Raw genomic sequence first — 27,610 nt, forward strand, 5'->3', positions numbered from 1 at the left:
GAGATGCAGAAATCAATTTAATTGTCACATGGTATTTGTTCTTACTGGCATATTGATGTGATGCATTTGCAGAATGACTCTTTTAAGTAAAAACACCTTTAAAAAAATTGAATGGAGTGGCTTTATTATTATCTCAACGTTGTCAACCTTAGAAGTAAAATAGCCAGTTATTTTACCAGAGTTTACTTTAGGGAGTAGCAGAGGAATTGCAATTCAGGACAAGTAAGCTATAATGAACCACAGGCAAATCTAAAGAGACAAAGGGAAGGTCAGTTTTTATTAGGTTTTAGAAGGAAATACGGGAGGGATGTTTTAAACAAAAGTTCATTGGAGAAGAAGAGTTCAAGGTTGCGGTGGTTTCTCACTGGCTGCTAACTGCCCTTAGTACATTGTTGTGGCAGGGAGAGATCTTCCTTCTTTTTCCTAGAAGCAAGAGATAAAATTCTTTTGTGAAAAAATGTCCTCCCTTGTCAAGATAGTTCTTATCTTCCTTTTTCTGGCTGGTAATGCAGGCTGCTGTGAAGGATAGGTGGGCGAGAGCTCCCCCTATCACCTTTTAAGTGAAGTTTCCTTTATTTATTTCCACAACCTCTACTGACTTTTAAAGTCCTGACTAAATAAATGTACATTTCATTTGCATGGGAACAAGTTGGAAAGATTATTTCCTGTGGTTGCATTAAACAGTCCGGTAAAAGCCAAAATAGTTTGCCATTTGTTTCATTTATTGTCTCATTTATACGACAAATATGCTTCCTTGTGCCAAGTGGTGGGAAAATAGAAGTGAACCAGACCATCTGGTTGCTGAATTTTTAAAGCTTATAATCTATTGGAGGCAAGAGGTATGAAAAAATCTACACAAGTTTTCTAGTTGAAAGGTGGTTAAGTGCTATGACAGAGAGCTATGAGGCACAATGAGCTTACCTACCAGAAAGATCTAAATGATTAGGAGGAGCTGGCGGGGGGGGGGGGGGCTTTCTGAAGGAGAGAGAGATTTAAAATGAGCCCTGAAAAATCAGGTGAAAAGGAGATGGAATCCAGATTGTATTGAGGAAGAAAAATCAGGGGACTCAAAGGTTCTAGAAGATAAGGGATAGTGTGCATGTGAGGTGTGGTTGAACACCAGGGGGTCACAGAAAGAGTGCTGTAAAGTGAGGATAGAATCAAAGACTTGGAAGGGTTTGACACATACCAGTTCCTTTCTCCCTGAACGTCTTTCTTTGATTGCCTCCAAAGACTCCATGTTTCCCTCATTTTCTCCTAATTTCCCTCTTCTCATTCTCTGTGCTTAGTCTTCTAACTGTTTGAGTTCCTTGGGACCTAATCTTTCATCAGATTCCTTCCGGTAAATACTTGTACTCTCTGGATGATCTTCAGCACCCCATCTATAGGAATCATCTACATTACAATGACTCTAGATGGAATGCCTGGGGCCATCACCTCTGCTCTGAATCCCCGATTGCCCCAAATTCAGCTGCATTTCAACATCAAATAATTCACTGAAACCTAACGAATAACAGGGAGTAATCCAGGTTCCCATTTCCCTGTGCTCATGTTGTAATGAATAGCGCTACAACTCACCGATTACTTAGTTCAATTATCTTGCCTTATTTCTTAACTGTCATGTCAACATCAAGATCCATCAGCAAATTCAGTCATTTTGACCTCTAAAATATATACCAAACCCAATAAAAATCTTTTAAAAAAAGAAAAAACAGGGGAGCACCTGGCTGGCTACGTTAGTAGGGCATGTGACTCTTGATCTCAGGGTTGTGAGTTTGAGCCCCTCTTTGGGTATAAAGATTGCTTAAATAAATGAAAACTTTTTAAAAAATCTTTAGAAATATAAACAAAAATAAAAATAAAAATAAAGCATAAGCCAAACCTAATAATGTTTCCTCCACCACCACCAACTGCAAGGTCACATAAAAATTAAAAATAAAATAAAAATGATTTTCCCTGTTAAAATAATGGGAGAGACACCCTACCTCCCTTTTTCCTTTTTCCTTTTTTTTTTTTTTAGAACATTTGTTTTGTAAGCCTGCAATTGCAAATTCTTACTCTACTCCTTTGAGATGTATGTAAATCTTTTTTTAAACAGCTTCTTGTCAGGTTTACAACCCAGGACTGTCTTTTTCAGGAGAGTAGGACTGACATGTGACCAGCAAGGAAGATAATGCCTCTACCCCCAGTTTCTGTGGAGGAATAGGAACCTATTCCTGGGATGTAAGGCAGATTCAACATTAGTAAATCAATCAGTGTGTTCCAATACAGCAACAAAGTAAACTAAAGATCAATCAATACAGAAAAGCATTTCACAAAATTTAGCATCTGTTCATGATGAGAAAACAAAAGACCCCAAACACTCTCAGCATACTAGGGATAGAAGAGAATTTCCCTAACTTTTTAAAGGACATCTAGGGGCACCTGGGTGGCTCAGTTGGTTGAGCCTCTGACTTCAGCTCAGGTCATGATCTCTCAGCTTGTGAGTTTGAGCCCTGCATTGGCTCTGTGCTGACAGCTTGGAGCCTGGAGCCTGCTTCTGATTCTGTGTGTGTGTCTCTCTCTCTGCCCCTCCTCTGCTTGCGCTCTCTCTCTCAAAAATAAATATTAAAAAAAATTAAAGCACTTATAAAAAACCAAAAAGAAAGGACATCTACAAAATGCCTATAGCTAACATAATACTTAATGGTGAAAAATTGGATCCATTCTTTCTAAGATCAGAGACAGGACAAGAATCTCGTCTCTCACCTCTCCTGTCCAGCATTGTGCTACTTCGTACATGTGTATAAGAAAATGAAATAAAAGTCATTTTCCCTTTGTGGTCTTTCTTTTAAAAGCCCATAAACCCATTAGACCATGGGGGAAAACACCAGGAGAATTCTATTTGTGATGCAATCTACAACATATCTGAGCAGTACTCAAAATTTTCAAAGTTGTCAAAACTAAGTAATGTCAAATACACACACACACACCCACAAATATGCGCGCGCGCACACACACACACACACACACACACCCCAAAACAAAAACCCTCCAAACAAACAAAAAACTGAGCCAAAGGGAGTCTTAGGAGACATGACAACTAAATGTAATGTGGTATCCTAGGTGAGGTCCTGGAAGAGAAAAAGTGCATTAAGTATAAGTTAAGCAAATTTGAATAAAGTTCGGACTTCAGTTAATAATAATGTATTTGTTGGTTTATTTAATATAAAATGGTAATGATAGGAGATCTTGGATGTGGGGTATACAGGAATTCTCTGTATTATCTTTATAATTTTGCTGTAAATCTAAAATTGTTCTCAAACTTTAAGAAATACTTTAAAAGGAAACAAAAATACTCATCTAAAACCATAAACCGTATGTTATTTTCCCATAAGAAAGTTCCAATTTGATGGCTTCGATACATCTCCCCATTCTGCCCTTACTGTTTTCCTCTCCCTTATTCTGTTCCAATCTTTTGTCTTTCATCATATCTCAAATTCAAAACTACATAAGATCATTGCCTCTTTCTTCTCTCTCTGCCTGGAACAAACAAGCAAAAGCGCTTTCCACATCTAATTTCATGACTTTGTCTCTACTAGGAATATGACTTGGGTGCTACCTTTTCTTGGAGCCCTCTGAAATGTATTCAGTTTTATCTATCACTTTATTTCCCCTGTTCCCTGAATCAATGAAGCAAGACATAAGCAGTTGAGTAAAATATATCTATTTTTAGTTATTTCCAATAAAATATTATGACTCATCAGCTGTGGGAGGTGGAAAGAATGAAATGTCCATTCCTACCTCAGATTACTGGTACAACTAACTGCAGGAATAAGTCATGAAATATTGAGATGGAAGTTTGGAAATCAGTTTAGATTATGGAGTTAATTTAGATTATGGAGAACTTATGAACATGGCTTTAATATCAATTTAGATCTTAAAAGTGGAAATGTCAAATAAATATCTGAGTATACAGATCTAAAGATAAAAATATATGTGAAGCCATAGAGAGAGGATTAAATGGTCTGTGGTTGGAGTGTAGTTTTAAGATTAAAAAAAAATGAAAGACTCAGGATCAAACTTGAGTAACACAAATGATTAATGGCCCAATAGAAGAGGAGATGCGACAAATACTGAGATATAGAGTTTGAATGTCAGAAGGAGGAAGAAAAGGGTGAAATGTCACAGAAAAGGAATTTTTCCAAGAGGGTGTGGTTGAGTCCGTTGATACATCAGAGAGGCTAAATTAAGACAGAGACAAAGAGAGGAAAGAGAGAGAGAGAGAGAGAGAGAGGGAGAGAGAGAGACCTGAAAAATGCCATTGGAAATAGGAACTTTCATGTGATCTTAGTGTTACAAAATTTTCAACTGAGTAAATTTAAATAGCACATTGGTTTTATACAACAATTCATGAATTGATATCCTGCAAATAAAAAGACTATCCAAGAAGATGTACCAAATGGAAGGGTTTTCTAGGCAGAAAGGTGAGAGAGACAAGGAAAGAATGGGTTGCCAACAAGGTCACCTTCCTATGGGGGACAGATGGGGTCTATCCAGTGGATTACCTCCTTGATGCTGACCAAGTAACTCCAGACTGACCAGTTAAAGGTTACACTCCTGGGAGAGGCTGAAACTGCCCTTAGGTTACTACTAAGTCTTGGTTTGTTGACATGGGCTTGGCACCAGTGTCTCCATTTTGGACCTGTGATCCCTTTTTTTTTTTTTTTTTTTTTTTTAATTTTTTTTTTCAACGTTTATTTATTTTGGGGACAGAGAGAGACACAGCATGAACGGGGGAGGGGCAGAGAGAGAGGGAGACACAGAATCAGAAACAGGCTCCAGGCTCTGAGCCATCAGCCCAGAGCCCGACGCGGGGCTCGAACTCACGGACCGCGAGATCGTGACCTGGCTGAAGTCGGACGCTTAACCGACTGCGCCCCCCAGGCGCCCCATGTGATCCCTTTTTTTAATATTAGCAAACATAGATTGATGAATGGAACAGTGGAAGCTAAATGCCCACAAATTGAAAAGTGGAGTTGCAGGAGGTCGGAAAATGGAGCCAGAGCATAAAGAAAATTGCTTTGTAAAACTTGGCCAGTAAAAGCTTTAGTTGAGAGGAAGGGGATCCATAGGAAATAAATTTACTTTTGGAATGGAGGAGACAAGTGTGTGTCCGCCATGCTGATTGGAGAGAGCTAATGAAGAGGAAGAGGTCTGGAAACAGACAAGGAGGAATTGTTGGAGAAAATGCTGAGCACGAGCGTAAGTGGCTTGAAACTTTCTTATTCACATTTTCCAGTGTGCATGCCTAAGCAGGCTGTATTTTCCTACACTTCCAGTATTTTAGTGTTCAGACTCAATCCTTCCTTCTTGAGAAAGTTTAAGTGGCTGTTTTCCTCTATCCTCACTTTTGGGGCTCAGGATATTTAAGGGAGAGTTTCAAGATCCAATTTCTCTTGAGGCTAGGCTTTCACACATGCTAATCCCAGGAGAGGAAAGCAAATTGTGGGCACATCTAATTTTTGTTTTTCTGTATGACTTTATCAGTAGAAGTTACTTTGTATCCTGTCACTTTAATTTCTTCATCTTTATCTCATGCTTTAGAATTTAAACTACACGTCAAGGCAGGAGTGATTAAATACTACGTATTAGGGGCACCTGGGTGGCTCACTTGGTTGAGAGTCTGCCTCTTGATTTCAGCTCAGGTCATGATCTCATGGTTCCTGAGACTGAACCCCACCTCTGGCTCTGCACTGATATAGTGCAGAGCTTGCTTGGGATTCTCTCTCTCCGCCCCCCCCCTCTGCTTCTCTCTCTCTCTCAAAATAAATAGATAAACTTAAACAAGCACACACATTATGTTGCCCCTTCCTCATATCTATTTATTACCTACCAGATTTAAGAATATTCGTCCAGAAGTGGCTACTTGGGTCAGCCACTGGTCACCACAAGCGGGAATTGGAGGGCGTGTGGGGAGTGCGGTGGAAGTACTTATTTCTTTGAATCATTTCTGTAGGGTTGTTGGGAGATAGCTAAATCTTTAGCCTGAAGATTGCAGTTTCTGAAGATGACAGTAAGTTTCTTTTACTAGTTACAGGACACTGTGCTATTTATTCATTGTGAATTGTTTGCACGTTGGTCACCGTGCTCACACCTTATTTTTTTAAGTTTATTTATTTATTTTGAGAGAGAGAGAGAGAGAGAGACTGTGTGTGTGCATGTGTATGCACGCACACACACACACACACACACACACACACACACACACAAATATGCATGATTGGGGGAGGGGCAGAGAGGGAGAGAGAATCCCAAGCATGGTCTGCACTGTCAGCACAGAGCCCAATGTGGAGCTCGAACCCACAAAACATGAGATCATGACCTGAGCCAAAATCAAGAGTTGGACGTTTAAATGACTGAGACACCCAGACAACCCCTAATACCTCATTTTTAAATACTGTCCTCAAATTACCCAATTTTAAGTTTTGCCATGTTGGGAAATCATCAGATAAAGTTGAAAGCTCAATTTTAAGAAAAACATTTTAGAAAATTAACAGATCATCTTCATAAATGATGATTCTTGCCTATTTATTTAATAAATATTTATGGACAAACTGCCATATGCCAAGAACCATTCTGAGTGCAAGGTGTACATTATCAAACCAAAATAAAATGGGATGTTTGCTCTCATGTAACTTCCGTCATAGCTTTTAGTAGTACTTGGCTGGAAACCTAGCGGTATCATCAAGATTTAAACATTATTTTTTTTATAAATAAACTCAATAGGATACTGAATTTATTCTTTTTATTTTATGCATAACACGTTCTAAATCTCTTACCAGCTAAACTTCTCTTCTAAGGGTTATTATTTAATACTATGAACAAGTTAGGATATAGCAATTGCTATAGTAAGTAGACCCAAAACTACATAATATCTAAAACATAATAATTTTTTTTTTCTCAGACAGCAGTGCTATGCAGTAAACAGAGCAACAGGGCGTCCCTAGGCCGTGTGCTCTGTTTCCACTCCTGGCTTCCAAGTTTGCTCTGGAAGTTGTCTTCAGTCCAGCCAGCCAGAAAGACAAAGGAACCCTGAGGGAGTTTCTGTGGGCCGTTCAGGGAAGTAGCATATAACACTTCTGCTGTGACAGACAACTACTCAGTCACATGGTCACTGCTAACCTCAGGGGAAACTAGAAAGTGAAGTCTAACTGTGTATCCGGGAAAGAGAAGAGACTTTGGATTCCTGTGATCTAGGAGTCTCTATTGTATCACAGATTGCATAAAGACACATGCACACACACACACACACACACACACACACACTTTATATATGCACGTGAAAAGATATATATATATGCAATATTTGTATTTATGTTTTATGGAATAATTTCCATTATATGTAATATGGCTGATATAAGTAACCAGAAAATGATGGAAGTACTTCAATTTCTCTTATGATTTATCTGTTTAAGAACACTGTGCTCTAGAATGTGATTAACCAAAACTACTAATGAAACTATAATTCACATGTATATCTAGCTCTTGGAAGTGTGGGAAGGTTTATTGACATTTATGCTTTGAGTACAACTCAGAGCATAAGAATGGTAATGCCATATACCTTGAGTCTCCTTAAACAGGTTTTGTTTTTGTTTTTGGAAGTCAACTTTATATTTTGGGTGACCTGTATTGTGGTCAGGCTCACCTGATCTGATTGGAAAGAATAGAAATTTCTTCAAATACAGACACTTTTTGTGATAACGCGTCAGAGAAGTGAATAAGCACTTGACACAACCTTGTAATCAAGCCTCCTACAGACCTGCGAGGTCTTACAGAATATGGATCAGGACTCTGTTATTTCCTCAGGGGCAAGCCTTCATAGCACCTTAACGTGCAGGAGTAAAAATTGAAATATTTAATCATCCGTAAGGCACAATCCTCAATCCATCAGAATAAAGGTTCCTTGCACTTTAGTTTCTGTATATAAGAGAGTGGCCAGGGTAGCTGGTGGCCAGGAATGGATGAATAGGAACCTTTGAGAAGCAGCTATTTGCCAATTATTTTCAACATATTTCAATGCTTAAAAGAGAGAGGGGCCATACCAGTGTGTGCCAGCCAAATAGCAGCCCTGGATTACTCACTTAGCTACTTTTGTCATGTGGCTTTTCTGTTTCTCTTCTCTGCTTACATCTGATAACACTTCCAGTGACTTCTTACTTTGCTTTCCCTACTTCAGGACATTTTGTGCTCACAGCTTCTCACAAACAGGTCTGTCTGTGCTGACAGTGCAGAGCCCAATGTGGGGCTCAAACCCATGAACTGTGAGATCATGACCTGAGCCAAATTTGGTCGCTTAATGGACTGAGGCACCCAGGCGCCCCCTATGGGTTGTCTTTATGTCCTATATTTGTGTGTCTGTGTGTTTTGTGTCCAAAGTCCCTGAAGAAAATCAGACTGGTCTAATGAGTCACAATCAAAATAGGGCATGTTCTTTGGCAAGACTTCATATCACCGATTTAGGCTAATGACGACTGCCCTTTATTTTAAGGAACAATCTCAGTCTACTTTGACCCAAGCATCCAGGTCACATGATTCAGAGGACAACATCCTATGTGAAAATAATCCCTGGTGGCCACTCTTTTTGGAGGGGATTCTGAACATAGTAGGCATGACAAGTATCAGGGTTCATTTGAGATCAAACTTGGTGCAGTGTTCTACAGAGCAGCTCAGATTCCCAAAATCCTCATACTGTTACAATAGTATTTAGTATTTTCATTGTGAGAAATCAGCTAGAAAAAGAAAACAATATTCAGGGATATCAGCAAAACACCATTTTATTAAGCATCCTCTAATTCCATTTCCTAAACTATTACCACAACCATCTCTAGGCAGTAATGACTCTGGAGAGAAAGAAAAATAAAAACAAAAACAAAAACAGGAATGTCACCTTCATATTAGTAGGCATGAAACGCTGTTCACCATGTTAATATTAAATATTCATTTGGGAACCAGCTGAAAAAAAACGAATTTACTATGAATATGACCAATCATCACTGCTTTTCATCTTGTCTACGATATCCAACATCGTTGGAGAGCTAACAGACAAAAAGGCATTAAAACAAACCCCAAAGGATCAGTGAAATGAATTTATCGTTTATGGCTTCATGCCTACATTTTCTGACTATCGCTGATGGGACAATTACACTCTAATGACCTTCCACTAAGTGGAAGCCAAAAATATAATTCAGTTTCATATAAATTAAAACAAATGAAATGGCTTTCAATTTAGCAGTGTTGACATCTCTTTTCAGAGAGCCATCTTTATAGTAAAAACATTAAGACCATGCGGGGTAAGAAGACACTCAAACATATCATCTGTCAGATTGCAAGAGGCATAAATTACAAATAGAGGGGTCCAGGTAAGACTCACTTGGAAAAAAACTCTATCTCGAAGACGAGAGTTATTAAGACGTACTTTTTGTTACTAATTTGCATTGTGTCTAAAAATATACTTCTTTAAACTAATTTAATGATATATATACATCTATATAATTATATTTCCCCCTTTGAAAATATATTTATATTTTGGGGGTGCCTGCTCAGTCAGTTAAGCGTCTGACTTCAGCTCAGGTCATGATCTCACAGTTCGTGAGTTCATGCCCCACATCTGGCTCTGTGCTGACAGCTCAATGCCTGGAGCCTGCTTCAGATTCTATGTCTTCCCCTCTCTCTGCCCTCCCCCATTCATGTTCTGTCTCTCCATCTCTTAAAACTGAATAAATGTTAACAAAATTAAAAAAAACATATTTCTATTCCTATCTTAACTATAAATAAATGAATATTTATATAAAGTTTTTATAACTATACGTCTAAATTATATCAGTGATCTTTTTTTTTTAGGTTTTTTTTAATGTTTATTTTTGAGAGTGAGAGAGAGAGAGAAAGAACATGAGTAGGGGAGGGGCAGAGGGAGAGGGAGACACAGAATGTGAAGCAGGATCCAGGCTCTGAGCTGTGAGTACAGAGCTCTACGCAGGGCTTGAACTCAAAAACCGCGAAATCATGACCTGAGCCGAATTGGGCTGCTCAACCAACTGAGCCACCCAGGCGCCCCTATCAGTGGTCTTAAGAAATGATGGTTCATCATTTTCGAGAAAGACATTATCATCTTGATAGTATTGCAGGAACTCAAAAACCGCTGAGTGATACCTAAGTTATATGAGGAAGAGCAATTTCTTTTTACCAGATTTTTACTAACTAACATGAGATAATGAGGCGTCTATTCTTTACCTAATGCTAACTCTATTTATTTAAATATTCTTTATGGTTTTTTGTCAGGTATTTTTCAGTTTCTTTCACTTTTCTTATAAAATTCTCATTTGGTTTCTCAGATTCCAGTCTGATTCTCTACTTGTAGCTTCTCTAACAGCTTTCTTTCCTTCTAAGTCTTAACTTTCTTTTCATGCTGATCACAGATCGCATTGCCCCAGTGTTTCAGGTCTTTGTTTCTTATTTTTGTGTAAAGAAAATTGTATATTATAGAAGAGAAATTTAATCAGCAATTTGCCTCCGTGGATTTCTCCCATTTTCTTCCTTTCTTTCTTTCTTTCTTTCTTTCTTCCTTCCTTCCTCCCTCCTTTTCTTTCTTTCTTTCTTTCTTTCTTTCTTTCTTTCTTTCTTTCTTTCTTTCTTTCTTTTTTTCTTTCTTCCTTCCTTTCTTTCTTTCTTTCTTTCTTTCTTTCTTTCTTTTAACAGAATCAGTACATATTTTTCCTTCTAAGTTTCTGGATATCTGCTTCATACTCTACTCAACTCTACTTTTTAATGCTATCTCTGTCAAACTTAATTATGAAATGGATTCACTTCAAGTCAAATCTGTGTGTGCTTTACAATAAAACTTTTGTGCGTGTGTGCTCATAAATGTAATCTCATCTGGTAACGACAAAAATACAGAATGCAAGTTGCCTAGTGGAAACTTCATCAACATTTTAAATAACTTACATATTCTCTATGTTTTCATTCACACATGTGAGCTACAGAAGCCTGAATGGAAAAGCTTTATTATTGACTCTTTAAAAATATTGGTGAAGTAACACATAGCTAAGAATACCAAGGTAAAGTGAAGTTGAAATATTATCAAAGCAGGGCCTCAGTGTCTGTAAGCAAAAACAGTGAGAGAGAAAACTATGTTCAATGTCATGTTTACCCTTGGCCATTTCCACAGGTCAATAATTTCATCATGTGTGAACAGATGGAATGGGCATATTGTCACAAGGAAAACAGGGTGCACCACGACCAATGATACCCTAATTTCTAAAGAAATTTTTCATCCTAATAAAAAAAAAGGAAAACCTGGAATGCTCTTTCCTGAGAATTTTTGTGTGCTTCCTTTTTTGTAATACCTACATAAAATAATAAAGGCATCCTCTCAGTGCCCCAAATAAGAAGGAAAAGGTTGGAAAATATTAATCTTTTTTAAAATGTTTATTTATTTTTAAAAGATGACTAAGTTTTTGAGAGACAGAGCATGCTCAAGCCAGGGAGGGGCAGAGAGAGAAGGGGACACAAGATCAGAGGCAGGCTCTGTACTGTCAGCACAGAGCCCGACGCAGGGCTCAAACTCACAAACCTTGAGCTCATGACCTGAACCAAAGTCAGGTGCTTAACAGACTGAGCCACCAAGGTGCCTCTAAAAATATTAATCTTCCTAGAAATAAAAGAGAGAAGCTGATCCATGAGAGGAAGAGTAGGGGTGACCAGGCTTTGCCCAAAAGGCTGGAAACTGGCAAATCATTTTTGTTACTATTCAACAGTCGGGAGGGAGGTAGCTGAGAGAAGAGAAGGAATTCTCAGACCTTTTATATAGTTCCAAGAGATGTCCAATCAATAAAAAAGATGGTCATTTTACTTAATTGTTTATTTTTGTACCTAACATTACCTAATTGTTACTGATGTTATCAAGGGTAGAAAAATACGGGCTCTATGGAACATTCCCTCTGGCTGATATCTGCAACCTGGACTTCTGAAGCTTTCTTTTCTTACTTTAAAAATAGAATTAAAAAACTAATAATTAATTTGGGATTTGTCAAGGAGAAGCTGAGTCTCCCCTGATAGTCACACCGGATTCTCCTGAAACATATGAAAAAGTAGTATTTTTGACCGATATACACATATTAAATAAACTCTCTGTAGTCTTCAAATACATTGAGTAAATTAAATAACTTAACCTGGAGGCGACGTTCCAACTTTGAAAGATATATATATTTCATATTTTAATTTTATCATATGTGTGTATTATTTCTACATATTTCTATCCTATGTACATTCATATTATATATATTTATTGTGTGTTTTTTATAAATAATTTCAAAAGACAAAAATACTCTCATTTCATGACCAAATCTACAGGATTATTTTTATTCTCTTCCTTTCTTTGTGCGACAGAACGTGACCTGATCTTACCAATGTTTTATCTGCTGCCTTGACCTCCCTTTGGTGTCTTAAATAAACCGAACTTTCTCATCTTCATCCAAATTTTTAAACGTGCAGTTTCTCCTTAAAAATCATTTTTTACATTCTTTATCTCATTTCTACTCAATTCCATGTCTCATCACACATTTCACTCAACGGGACCTGCCCTCACTTTCATCTGCATTAGGTTCTTCCAGTAAGAGCATCTATTGTCTTCTAAAATTTCACTTCACGATATTCATGAACACTTTTTTCTTTTCCTAATTGCCTAAATGTATGGATATCTTTAAAAAATCTACAGTTTCCCCTATTTTATTGTTCATAAGGGTGCAATCTCAGCAAGTGATTCAGAACCTTGGTTTACGGTTGGAGGTTAGTGATCAAATAATGCATTCCTAAATAAATACACGAAGGGATATGTTTATGGCAACTACTCTTATATAACCCAATAGTTATTTTAACACTAGTTTTATAATATCATTTTTAAACAGTTAAATAAGATGGATGTCCATGGAAAAAATGAAACTAGAATACGTCATAAACACAATATCCCAGGGCATTTTTTTTTCATATGAACGTCAGCAATACCTTTCCTCTTAATATATCTATTGTTATTGTGTATTGTTATAAAATAAAAGTAGCAAAGAACAAATAAAATATTAGAATATGTTTAGCCTCTGCTCAACATTAAAAGTTTTTCTTTTCTACAATCTTTCATACAGTCATTAGTGAGGTAGTTCTTCAACAGTCATCAAAATCTTTTTTTTAATTTTTTTTACATTTATTTATTTTTGATAGGTAGAGAGAGACCAGCATTCATCAAAATCTTAATCATTGTTGTGATCTATTTTGAGAACACAGAGAGTCCCTAAAACATGAAGGTGTCACACAAAACTGCTTTCTTTTCTACTAGAATTTTTACTTTCAGATTTTTATGTTCTATATTCAATACCGATCCTTCAATGCCTTTGATGGCTTCCTAATTATATATCAAAATTTACATTGTGAAAAATTATGATGTATGATTATGCCCTGGAGTTCCCTGAACTTAGAGTCACTTACAGTCACTTAGATTCACAGGCTCTTGGCGCCTTGCCTCGGGGCCTAGCCAGGTGCCAAGGAAGGGATTCTGGCCCAAGGCTCGGAAGGGGTGGGACTTGCTGAAGCCAGAATGGGATGAAATATGCATGAACCAGCTGTAAACCTACAGCCTTCCAGGGGCCCCTAGGTAGTGGATATGGACTTTTGGCACAGAGCTCTGGGGCCCCGATCTGACATCTGTCAAGGTCTAAGGCTGCAGTAATCTGAGTGCTACGTTTCATTGCAAATCCAAGGGGGCCAGTTTTCCTTCCAGCATCTGTGAGGTATCTAGAACTTTCCCGGGAGACTATGTTGCCAGGTCTTGGAGTCTTTCCCTGAAGAACAGCCCTAGGGCACTATTCTCTCTTTCTGTCCTAGCTCAACTGCTGGCACCCTCGGATGAGAGAGCTGGCCCATCCACCTAAGCCCCCACATCAGGAAATGTTCTTCTCTTTTGAACACCACAGGAGATGCCTGTGGGCCAAGGCCAGGGCCTGGTCTGGGTGGGTGTTGTGTAGGGTTTCCCAGGAAGGTAAATGGGGTACAGTTAGAGCCCATCAGAGGCTTAGGGTATATGAAGAGTGAGTGCAGATCCTGATGGTAGAACAGGGGAGCAGAGGCTGAGCTGGAAAACTCTGAGCATCAGGGGCGGCTCAGTGAATGGCTGAATCAGGCCCAGGCACTGGCCAATCACTTTCTCCAGAGAATGGTCTATCTCGTGAAATTTCGGTTCTCCAATGGGAGACAGAGTCGTCCTGGAATGAGAAACACCTGGGTACCCCAGGTGCTAGAGGCTCCTCAACCCACACTTGTCTGCAAGAGACAGGCTCACATCACCCCTCAAGCAAACCCCAATGGCCAGAGCTCTATGTATGAGATAAACTTAAAACACACAGTATGGTTTCATCTATGATAACAGAGAATGCACGTTTCATATTTGGTAATTTCAGGATGAGATAATATTGCATTACAGATTGCATTACTCCATTTCTTCTTCCATAAATGACATACATGCTTATTGAGTTCCTTCTGTATAGTAGATCTTGGGAACACACTGAGAGGAATTCCTGCCCTTAGGGATTGACATTCTAAAAGGAGGATCATAGATTGCCACCTTGTGGAAAGAAACTTGGCAGTGTATATCATGAACTTCAGAAGTGGTGGCCAGGAATTCCATTTGCAACATTATAGCCTATGAAAGCATGTGACAAGTGATCTAAATATGTTGATTGTATCTTTACATAAGAGAAGAGCTTTGGAAAGAAAAGGGATTAAATTCTCTGTAAGAGAATGGATTAAAGACATTTGGATCTAAATCAGAACAACCACAGCAATTAATGGGCTGCAGACCAGGCCATACCCACCATGAGAATTATTATGTGGACATTATAATGTTTATGGGAAACATTAGTGTTGTAGGAAAGTGCTTATGAAATGAAGTAAATATATATGTGATGTAGGATTAACACAATAAAAACTATAGGAAAAGTACTGGAAAGAAACATAGCAAGATGGCTTTTTTTTTTTTTAAGTTTATTTATTTTGAGAGAGAAAGAGCAGGAGAGGAGCAGAGAGAGAGGGATAGAGAGAGGATACCAACAGACACCACACTGCCAGCACAGAGTTTGAGGTGGGGCTCAAACTCAAAAACCACGAGATCATGACCTGAGCCAAATTGAGTCCAACGCTTAACCGATTGAGCCACCCAGGTGCCCCAACAAGACAACTTCTGATGTTACAGAAGTCCTTACTTCTAAAAGCAATATATCTTGATTTAATTTTCTTCTAGGAGAATATGTAGCATTTATTTATGTTTTATATTGAACATCTCTGTTTTAAATACTCAGCTTTCTTTTTTCATTTATAAAATAGGAACAAGGCCAAGACAAATAAGTCAATTCATCAGTAACTACTATTGATTGTCCATTTTGTTTTTGTTTTTGTTTTTTTTAAATGTTTATTTATTATTGAGAGACAGAGAGACACAGAGCATGAGCAGGAGAGGGGTAGAGACAGGGGGAGACACAGAATCCGAAACAGGCTCCAGGCTCTGAGCTGTCAGCACAGAGCCCAACGCGGGGCTTGAACTCACAAACTGCAAGATCATGACCTGAGCCGAAGTCAGTCACTTAACCAACTGAGCCACCCAGGCGCCCCTCGATTGTCCATTTTATATGATGCACAGTGTAGAATAAATAATTAGTATAGTTTGATATGGTTTTTACTTTTATGAAATATTTATAAACAGAAACCCCATCCATCTTTATAGTAAGGTACTTGAAAATGGGCTTTTGTTATAAATATATTTGCTCATTGTGTACCTAAAGTTAGCTTCAAGGAATATTAAAAGAATTTACAAGGACAGCATGAAATGTGATTTTTCTTAAAGAACTTTTTCTTTTTTGTTAAATAAAAAACACTGGTACACTGATTACTATAATTTTCATGTCAATCATAGTAATTTCATATTTATTGAATTTTTCATCCATTTATTTATTAGTTATAACAATTTATTCTTAAACATTGAAAGAATATGTTTAAACACACCAAACTAATGGAAATGTGTTAGAATTTTCTACCCGCTTTGTGTTTCCGTTTTTATATTTTACTGAAAGCCCCATCATCCTTTTATAGTTATTGAAATTGTATAAGACATGATTTATTATATATTCTCCACAAAATACACCCTAAAACTTGATTACAGAATACTTTACTTTTTGTTAATAAAAATTCCTACACTGAAAGAACCAGAATGCATTCTGGCCCCTGTGACTTCTAGATTTCCACAGTCTGAAGTATTAAATTATCCCTAAAGACTCAGCCCAGCACCCATACAATGGGCTCCTGCTTGTGCCTTTCCAACACAACAGTTCGGCGGCTCTGTATCCACTGAGTCTGGCCGTGGTACCATTTCAGCCACATGCCATATTGGTTCTGACTGGCTTTCTTAGCTAATTCCTCCCCATCATATCATTTTTCCACTTCTCCCTACAGTGGTATGACCACACGGTCTGCTGGGTTTTAATTTTGTTGGTAGAAAAATGCAGATGGTTAGACCTCTCCTTGTACACTCTGATGGATACCAGAGTTTGAAGGTCATTGCTTTAACCCCACTCTGATTTAAGAAAATACAATTGTCAAAATGACTGCATTCTCCTTTTAGTAAAGGTAGGTCCATTTTTGTGTGCAGTTAAAACCCTACATTATTTCAAAGAATACATGATGACCAAGGAACGGGCCAGTAAAACACAACTTTTATAAAAATATCTTTGTTTTTTTTTTAATATTTGTTTGTATGCCGGTGTCCGAAATATTATTCAACAACAGATTTGATTATTGAAGCAATCATTACAGTAGTGAGTTTTGTCCCCAGGAATCAATGTGAGCATATAATAATTCAAAATGATAACACATTTATTTTTCAACAATGTATAGAGAGAAGAAAATTTAATATTCCATACATCAAAAATATTTCATGTACCAAAAATATTCTACATTTTAACTACACCGACTAAAACCTATGCAAAAAATAGGTATTGAAGTTTAGTTACTGGAAATAAGAAAATCAAATGAAATAATGACTTAGAATAAAGCTTGGACCAGTATTTTTCCACTCTGTGTAGATAAACAGCAGTCACATAATTCTTACACCCTGTGACTTAGATGACTCTTTTATGATTTAAAAAAAAATGTTAACATTTATTCAATTTTGAAAGACGAAGAGAGACAGAGCATGAGTAGGGGTGGGGCAGAGAGAAAGGGAGACACAGGATCCGAAGCAGGTTCCAGACTCTGAGCTGTCAGCCCAGAGCCTGACACAGGGCTCGAACTCACAGACCGAGAGATCATGACCTGAGCTGAAGTCTAACCAACTGAGCCACCCAGGTGCCCCTGATTTTTTTTTAAATTAGTATCAACTTAAACAATTATAACACTGTTCAACAGTTATTTACTTGATGATGCCAGCTAAAATGATGATTCTAAAAAATTGCAATGATAAATCAATATTTTATAAGACTTAAATTTAATTAATGTGATATAAAAATACTCATTAAATTTCTTTAATATGGTCACATTATTGTAATTTATTTTCTTGAAGCAGTTCCAAAATTAGTCCCCCAGAGTACTAATGTAACTATATTTAAGTTACTTTTACATAACTATAAAATAAACCTAAAATTGTAAAGATTAAAAGATACATAGAAAAAGGTAACACAAGAACATTAAACCAACCAATACATGCATATCTATCAAGTTATTTTTCCATTATGGTTTATCAATGGAAGTGTATTAACCCACAAATAATACATATGTTAATATAACTATTTTTCACATCGTATTCCATCATATTAAATATTACACAAATATTTATTATTGCTTAACTATAATCATTTTTGTATTTCTATCTAGAAATAACAGTAAATAATAGAATAATAAAATAAAATAAAAATGTTTTTATCTATTTGGCAAACTTAATCTTTTTTTTTTTTTCATTTTTTCTACTGGTCCTTGGAAATCATTTATTTAGCAGTTAGCATGTGAACAAGTATAACTCTTCATGTCCTAATTTTAATTTTTTTATGAACCATAGCTGAGATAGTTCATAACAAGATAGAATTTGAACGACTAAAATTAGTGATGCTGTTGTGTGTTTGTATCGACTTCGAACACAATGAGTGCACACATTTAAAACACCCTAATTTCTATAATTTACTCACTATGTAACTTGTTATTCATGAAGTGGTTTAAACTCCTCTATAACTTATCATTTTATTCATTTTCCTCTTTTGATATAATAAAATCCATGAATTGCTCTATGCTAATGCAGTTCAAGTTTCTCTGTTTGTACTACACATAACAGTCACTATTTTAAATGGTTTATCTTCATTTTGTTGTGATTTATAGAATCTTAAAGAAATTCTTCATTATACAGTTATACATTCTACATTATACAGGATTCCAGTCCCTCTACTAACTCTTAATTTCTATCTCTTAAGTTATGACCTCAACTACTCACTTTACAGATACAAAGCCCAAATTTATGTTCTTATGAATTGCTTTTCTTTCAAAGACTTCTGCTCAGGAAATTTAGTGAGTAGGATATGATTCAGATAATAAAGTATAAGGGTTAATGAAGGAAAATATATATGTTCTGCTTTGCTTCCAGTGTAATTATTTTTTTAAAAAAATTGTTGCTGTTTTTGTTGTTAGTGTTTATTTTTGAGAGAGAGACAAAGCACAAACAAGGAAGGGGCAGAGAGAGGGAGACACAGAATCCGAAGCAGGCTCCAGGCTCTGAGCTGTCAGCACAGAGCCCAACATGGGGCTTAAACCCATGAACCATGAGATCATGACCTGAGCTGAAGTCAGATGCTTAACTGACTGAGCCACGCAGGTGCCCCAGCTTCCAAAGTAATCCTTGATAAACACACCCATATTTTGTGTTTGTGTGATAAACACACTTACCTGGATGGAATGATAGATGATGAGAAGGAGGAGGAAGAAGACGATAGACAGATGAATACAGGCAAAGATATTCTGGAGTGTAATCTTGTCGAATATTTTTCAAAATTCTACATCTATCATGTAATTTCATTACATGTTTATTTTTCTTTTAGCCACATGCACAGGTACTACCTCAAATAGATATAAAAGAGGAGTGGAACATGATATCCCCTTACATTATGATTCTAATATGTGGAGACTAAAGGTAGAAGCTATCACAATTCCTGGTTAATGTAAAATATTTAACATCGATGACACGATATTCTTTTGTTTTAGGTAGCAGTTTGTTCAGTCTATATTTTCCAACACAAGTAATTAGTTTTTCTGAAATTACAGTTATAAAAAAAATGTATGGGTATTTGTTTAAATTTTAATTAACTTTTTAAAATCCTATGAAAGCCTGGGGCATTTGGGTGGTTTAGTGACCTAAGCGACCAACTCTTGATTTCAGCTCAGGTCATAATCTCACAGTTCATAAGATCCATCTCTGCGATCGGCTTCGCTCTTTGTGGAGCCTGCTTGGGATTATCTTCCTCCCTCTCTCTGCTCCTTCCTCTCCCTCCCCTTCAAAATAAATAAATAAACATTTAAAAAGTAAAGCACTTTTAAAATCCTATGAAAACCTAAAACTACAAACAGGAATGAAAAAACCACGTATTTTAATAAGTTAAGGAATGTAGAGAATGTTAAAAGTTAAAAAAGAAAGATTTTGGGGCGCCTGGGTGGCGCAGTCGGTTAAGCGTCCGACTTCAGCCAGGTCACGATCTCGCGGTCCATGAGTTCGAGCCCCGCGTCAGGCTCTGGGCTGATGGCTCAGAGCCTGGAGCCTGTTTCCGATTCTGTGTCTCCCTCTCTCTCTGCCCCTCCCCCGTTCATGCTCTGTCTCTCTCTGTCCTAAAAAGAAATAAACGTTGAAAAAAAAATTAAAAAAAAAAAAAAAAAGAAAGATTTTATAAAAATAATAACTTTTAAAAGAACAATGTTTAGGGGCACCTGCTGACTCAGTCAGCTGAGCATCCACCTCTTGATTTCGGCTCAGGCATGATCTCAACGGTTTGTGGAATCGAACCCCGCATCAGGCTCTGTGCTGACAGCGTGGAGCCTGCTTGGAGTTTTCTCTCTCCCTCTCTCTCCCCGCCCCCTGCTCACACTCTTTCTCTCTCTCAAAATAAATAAATAGTTTAAAAAAAGAAAAGAATAATGTTTAAATAAGATTAATCAAACTTTACACATCGATTTCAGTATTAAAAATCAGAAGGACATTATTTTCTTTCGTGAATTAAACTGAATTACACCATAGTTTTTTTTTAATCATTCAGTGAATGATATTAGTCTTCTGGTGGATGTTATACATTTCCTTCTATATTTTGTTGAAAGAACAGTCTTCCATTACTTTATTGAATAACATAGAACGTGCTGCTTCTTTACCTAGAGTTCAAAGTTTATTATTTCTACAATTATTATTTTTTCTAATTCTAATTTTCAAAATATTAACAAGTCTTTGATTTTCAATTATTTTCTACTTATTATTCCTCTATTAAAATGACACCTATCTATCTATCTATCTATCTATCTATCATCTATCTATCTATCATCTATCTACCTATCATATCTATCTGTCCTCTATCCATATACATACATGTGAACATACACTGAGATATTTTTGAGGTTAAATATAGGGAATATCAAATTCATTATATTTGGGGAACCATTACTATATTTTAATAAGTAGTCTCAATGTATGAAAGTTTTAGATATAAGGTATCATGATAACTTTGTGGTTTGTGGATTTAAACATATATGACATTTAATTAACTGCATTTTGAATTTTGGGTCAGAGTTAATTTAGGGAGTGGAATTGTAGGAGACAGCTCAGGAAATCACTTAATTGAAAACCAATTTTTTTTCCCTTTGTATATTGAATTTTATACACTGAATACAGTTTTAAGTTAGACTTACTATTTTACTGAGTAGCAAAACAACGAATTAACTCACACTCTATTTTTTATACTCTTACTAATCAAAAGTCTTAGAAATACATGATATAGTATAGGTTTTATATAATATTAACTTTTATATAATATTTTAATATTTATATTTTTATATATTTAATATTATATTTTATATAGATACAATATTAATTTTGTTTAAGAGGGATTCTAAACTCCAGGTAATCGTGCTGAAGAAATCTTTTTGGATGATGTTATTTACATCTTGTATGGATTCTTCTCAGACTTATGTAGAAGGGTAGTGTAATTATCCCATTCTCTTCTAAATGGAGATAGTTTAACCAAAGGCTTATAAAAGTTATATTAATTGCAAAGCATCCAGCTTTAATGACTACTACTCATTAGATCGTTGAAAATGCTAACAGAAATTAAGATTTTCAAAAATCAGTATTTATGTGATATAAAAAGTATTTAAAATCTTTCTGGATATACGTTTAATAATACTTAGAAATGAGATGAGTTTCTGGAGGGCTATTTTGTTATTGAGAGCATACTGAATAACTACTATTAGAATATCCTGCTGCTTGTGAGATATTATTCACTAAGTCTCATTCACTGCTATCTGTGTTAATTATACTTTGTAGAAACCTAATCAAGCTTTTCCCTTAACTGAACAAACCGCTTCGACGGGACTGCATTTTTCCTTCTGAATAGTTTCCTATCCTTCCAAGGCTGCAAATGATCTTTAAACTTCAAGTAGGGTTTTTGCAGGAAGGTCCATCTTTATCGATTTAGCCTGATCTTGCAGAGGGTTCTCTTGTTTACCAAAGAGGGTTCCTAAATTAGTAGAGACAGAGCTCAAGCATTCTGTAAACTCTCCGTAACGTGTGTTTTTTAAGAGAAATAAAGTCTTTATAGTATGTTACAGGGAAAAATCTATTTGATCTGTGTTTTCATTTCCTTATACCAACTGGATCTAATCAGGAATTTTGTTCCTCAGACATCTGTCAGACTACAGTCAATACAAATTCACCTACTCTGGACTCAAATAAAAAAATCTGGGGGCGCCTGAGTGGCTCAGTCAGTTAAGCGTCTGACTTCGGCTCAGGTCATGATCTCATGGTTCATGAGTTCTAACCCCGCATGGGGCTCTGTGCTGACAGCCTGAAGCCTGGAGCCTGGTTGGGATTCTGTGTCTCCCCCTCTCTCTGCTCCTTTCCTGCTCACGCTCTGTCTCTGTCTCAAAAATAAATAGACATTGTAATTTTTTTTTTAAATTCTGTATGATTTTTTCCTCTGTAGCTAGTTTGTGCTCAAAGACAATCTAAAGAGTCTAACATTATTAACACATTGTTTTCTCTGAATACAGTCCTGTTCCCCCAAGACCTCTTCTTCATGCCCAGTAGCAACAAGTATTTAGTATGGGAATTGTCAGTTCTTCTATATCTAGTTTGTTTTGCTGTAATAAATCCAGGAATGATGCTTTAGAAATAATATTTGACTTACATCATTACATTAAAATGTGTTAAAGGGGCGCCTGGGTGACTCAGTCAGTTGGGCGACCAACTTCGGCTCGGGTCATGATCTCGTGGTTCGTGGGTTCGAGCCCCGCATTGGGCTCTGTGCTGACAGCTCCGAGCCTGGAGCCTGCTTCAGATTCTGTGTCTCCCCTCTCTCTACCCCTCCCCTGCTCACGCTCTGTGTCTCTCTGTCTCTCAATAATAAATAAACGTTAAAAGCAATTTAAAATGTGTTGAAGAAGCGTTTTGTGGATTTCATAAAAATGTATCATTCTGCCATTGCTGCTGTTATCCATTGTTACCCTTGGGTTACACACAAGCACTTGCTTACTCTCTTGTTCTTGTTCATCAGTTTGCTAAGTATCATTTTTTTTTTTTTTTACATTTTTAAATACCTATTTTTGAGAGAGAAAGCACGAGAGGGGGAGGGGCAGAGAGAAAGAGACACACACAGAGACAGAGACAGAATCTCTGTTTAACTTCACAAACGGTATCTCGGAACGGAAAGCCGACAGCCAGTTCTGGATATTGAGACCTGACTGGGCACTCAGGCTTACTCTCCAATGCAGAGCCCCACCTCTGTGTGTCTGTCCAAAACGTGAGTCATAGAAACCGTCTGAAAGCTGGCGAGCTCACTCGGTTTGGAAAATGATGAAATATTCCACCCTGACTCATTTAGGTCACAATGCAATTCTCGTTTACCATGTTAATTGGAGAGTTTCCGAATCCTTGTAGAAGAATGCACAGCCCATGACCCGAGTGATGCATGGCATCTGTGGAGTGCAAAAATATTTTATACCTGAAAACTGGAGTGGTAGTTGGGGTTCCCATGGCACAGAAATCACCAGAAACAAGTTGTTCAAAGAGTAAACCTTTCACCGTGTTTATGAAAGTGTGGTCAGGGTTTTATTCTCCCGAGGGATAAAATGTTTCTTCCATCCTGCAGTAGGGCAATTTCATATAATTTATATGACACCACTTAGAGGAAGCAGACAATAAATTTCGAGACCGAGAATTCAGGAGATGGGGATATTTGGAAGTACTTGGAGCAGAACATGAAAGTTGGAAAAAGGAATGATGAGTCTTCTGAAGATGATTTGCAATGTATTTTTTTTCCTTTCCATTCTTATGAATAAGAATTTGTTACAGGAAGCTTACTCATAGCTATGTGAAACCGAAGACAGAGTGAAAACCCCTGAAAACTCACACAGTATGGTTTTAGGGGGAGCTGAAGGCGAAATATACTGCTGAATGTGAAGTAAACCACAGGACAAAGCTCCTACATCAGATCAGAAAAGCGTGGCAAAGAATTCCTCGTCTTCAGATTGAACATAACTGACACAAATAAAAGTTTTGCTGTTAGGAATTCTATTTCTAAAATCAGTTTGCTATCTAATGTATTTCCTGTCTGTGAATCAAACATACCTATGATATAACAAAAGTTCTTTTTCACTGAAAGACAGAACATTACATATCAATGTTCAAAGTGAATAATGGTTATGATGTGACCAAATCAGTTAACATGAGGGTAACTGACAGCAGAAATATCTGAAAAGAAATTTGAAGAATAAGTCTTCAATAAAACTTTTCATATTTTTTTTTAAATTTTTAAATATGTATTTATTTTTGAGAGAGAGGGAGAGAAAAAGACAGAGACAGAGCATGAGTGGGGGAAGGATCAGAGAGAGAAGGGCAGGCTCCGGGCTCTGAGCTGTCAGCACAGAGCCCGACACGGGATTCGAACTCATGAACCGTGAGATCATGACCTGAGCCAAAGTCAGATGCTCAACCAACTGAGCCACCCAGGAACCCCAAAACTTTTTCATATGTTTTGAAAATTCTGTTTCAGTGTTTACTGGACAGAAACTATTTCTTTGTGTTTTGTTTGTTTTGTTTTGGTTTCGGTACCTTTTTTTCTGTAGCTATCATTTACAATGTGAAACTTCATTTTTTTTTTCCTTATTTAGATTACGTAACATACAATGTAATGTTAGTTTCAGGTTTACAATATAGTGACTCTACATTTCCATACATCATCACAAGTGTACTCCTTAATCTCCGTCAACTATTTAACCCACCCCTCACCCTCCACCCCTCTGGTAACCATCAGTTTGTTCTCTAGAGCTAAGAGTCTGTTTCTTTGTTTATTATTCTCTCTGTCTCTTTTTTTTCCTCCCATTTGCTCATTTGTTTTATTTATTAAATTCCAGATATGAATGAAATCATCCTAACCAAAGAGGTAAAAGACCTACACTTTGAGAATTATAAAACACAGACAAAAGGAATCAAAGATGACACAAAGAAATGGAGAGAGAAAACTCAATTGTTGACAATGAACAGTGATTTTCTATTACTAGTAGAATTCTTCCCATAAGTGAAGACAGTGTTGGTACAGTTTTCTCTTCAATACTGGTACAACTTTTCTCAGCCACTGGAAGATTATCCCTTATGGTTCTCTTTGAAATTTCCTCAATACTTTTTCCCCCGTAGATTATCCCATTTTTATTTGTTGATATCCTGGATGTTATCTCTTCTACTGGACTGTATCTTACCCCCATCTACTAAAGAACAAGAGGTAGCTTTTGAATTTCTCCAAATCCTCATGTTTAAATTATTTATTCCTGATGTTTCACTACTCCAATACTAATTATAATGTATAATGTGGATTTTACTTGCATACCGTCACATATTTAGAAGTCAGACGAAATAAAAACTTTTGACCTTGTGGAATATGATGGGGCTTAACTCAAAGGACTGGTTGAAAGTCTGTATAAGAAACGAACAAAAATACATATAAAACCACCAGAACTTCTCCCCTGCTCCACGTACACACACAGTGAACAAGAGTCATGCAACCATAGCTATTTTAACCCTGCTTGAAAGATTGCAGGATTATTTTGTAGAGAGAAGAAAGCCATGAGACTCAAAATTCACAGCAAAAGACCAGATAGAGATGAAATACTAATAACAGACATCAAGGATGTAAAGTTAAAGTCAACACATTGAATGACGAGCCTCTCCACTCTCAATGCCTCCTTTAGCTCCAAAAACCCTGATAGAAGATTGGAACATTCTGTCTATGAAAAATCAACAGCCTGAGAGAAAAGACCTATCAGTAATTGGTATTTGGGATTCTCCAATGAACTGGTCAAGCCCATACCCTAAACAAGAATTGAAAAAGGACCCATAAGAAAATACATTAGCTTAAACTTGCAACAGACCTGAAGTGAAGAGTAAATCTTAAAAGCTAAATGACTGTACAGGCCATCATAAATAATTGCAAATGACACCATTTGGTTACAGCCAATAATGCCAGTGGAAGCATGGGACTATAGGAACAATTCTCTCATATTCTGATAAAAAAATTATCCACTTTCACATTATATACCCGAATCACTACTGATATGTCAGAATAGAATAAAGATATTTTTAAGTTCAAAAGTTCTGAAAAAAATTACCTTTTCTGTCCATCATCAGAAGGCAGTGGAAGTTAGGTGTGGCAAATCGAAGGGAATCAAGAAGGAACAAGACAGAACGTGCCAGATTGCCTTGCCTTTAGGAGGATTATGCTCCTCTCTCCACATGGAGGGCTTTCTATTTTGACCTGCGCAGGTTAATGGCATGTGACACGTCTAGAGGAAGCTTCTTAAAGCTACTTTTAGTGCAGTTTATTAGTGCCAAAGTTGGTTTGACATGAAAAAGGCCACTTCTGCTCTCAGGCAGTTTTCGCCATTACAAAAATGATCAGGAGTTTCTATTAGATCAAAACATTTTCTAAACTTTATGATTCTACAGCAAAAGTGTTTTGAGAATGGTGATTAGCCTAACCAGAGATTTTCGTATTATTTTGGCTCAGCCTTTGTTCTGCCTCCATTTAGTCATCTTTCAAACTACGGATTACCATAGAGGCATTTCTATTTTACTTCAACTTCACAAAGGAAATCCAGTTATAGTTCTTTTATATAGTAGACGTCCTTTGGAAACATAATTCTCAATTCCACATAAGGGCCGATTTTATTTTGGGCTATTTTGGGTAGGACAGGACCTCCAGAAATACATACCTTCTCATTTTTTATTCCTTACCTAATTATTTTCTGACTTAGGGAGTCATTCTTTTATAATGAGCCAACCTTTGATAATGGTTTTAGGCAGCTGAAAATTAAACTTTATTTATGATCCTTACTCATAACATTTTATGGCACATCCCAAAAAAGGGTGTTTTGTTATTTATATTTTATTTTTGGCTATGAGGCAATTGCAATTTCCTTTGATTTTTCTTTCCGTAAATGTAAAACGGAGATACCTGCTCGCCATGAAAAGTATCTAAACTGAGAGGATAATGACAAGATGGGGGAGGGGAAAGCAGAGTGTCATTACGGTATTTTATTGAGAAGAACGTTGCAACTTCCATAAGAAATTTCCTAATTTCAGAAGGGTTTTCTGTGAAATTTGATACCGCTTTCCATTCAGTTTTACTGAAAATTCCCTTCATACTGCTTTGTAACCTTTTCTTTCCCCTGACTTCCTCCCCTGTAAGCCACCAGTAGCTCTTGCTGGCCTCAGATGCAAATCATTTGGATTCCACTCATTTCGAGAATTTTTGTTTTGATCTAAAATTTTTTCTCTTCCAGGGGAAAAAAAAATTGCCTAAGTGTTAGAGTTAGACCTTTGTTTGTGGTGGGAGAGCTTTGGGTTTCAAAAGAAATATTTTTATAAGGATAATTTAATTCACTAGATAACAGGAGAAACATGTTTTGAAATGGCAATGCTAAAATGCTTGGTTACTTTATCATTTTTAGAATTGACCCTTTAAAAGTCTTATTACCAAAATCCAACAAGTAATATATATATTATGATTGTGAAGTGAATTATGTGGATTTGAATAGGGGTGAATTTTAATGTGAACTTGAACGCAGCAAGTTTTCCCACTGCAAAATGTTTCTTTGCTTATAGACATGTCTTCTTCGAGTGTAGCTATAAACCTTTATTTTTCCCTTAAGCATATGACCACATGGTCAAATAGAGTAAAATACCACTATAAACTAGTAGGCAATAAGTTTGGACAGTACTGAAAAACTCTAGAATATATTGATAAAGAATGAT

General features: G+C 36.8%; 1 long non-coding RNA gene across 1 annotated transcript; it reads right to left on the minus strand.

Annotated features, from left to right (window-relative positions):
- Positions 1-252: 252 nt before the first annotated feature.
- LOC123587669 lies at positions 253-26,057 on the minus strand. The gene is made up of 2 exons (XR_006707456.1): positions 25,966-26,057; positions 253-423 (listed from the first exon to the last, which is right to left on the minus strand). It is a non-coding gene; the product is annotated as an uncharacterized LOC123587669 (long non-coding RNA).
- Between the last annotated feature and the right edge of the window lie 1,553 nt (positions 26,058-27,610).

This window comes from Leopardus geoffroyi, chromosome D3 (assembly GCF_018350155.1).
Source record: "Leopardus geoffroyi isolate Oge1 chromosome D3, O.geoffroyi_Oge1_pat1.0, whole genome shotgun sequence".
In the NCBI taxonomy this organism is placed as follows: domain Eukaryota; kingdom Metazoa; phylum Chordata; class Mammalia; order Carnivora; family Felidae; genus Leopardus; species Leopardus geoffroyi.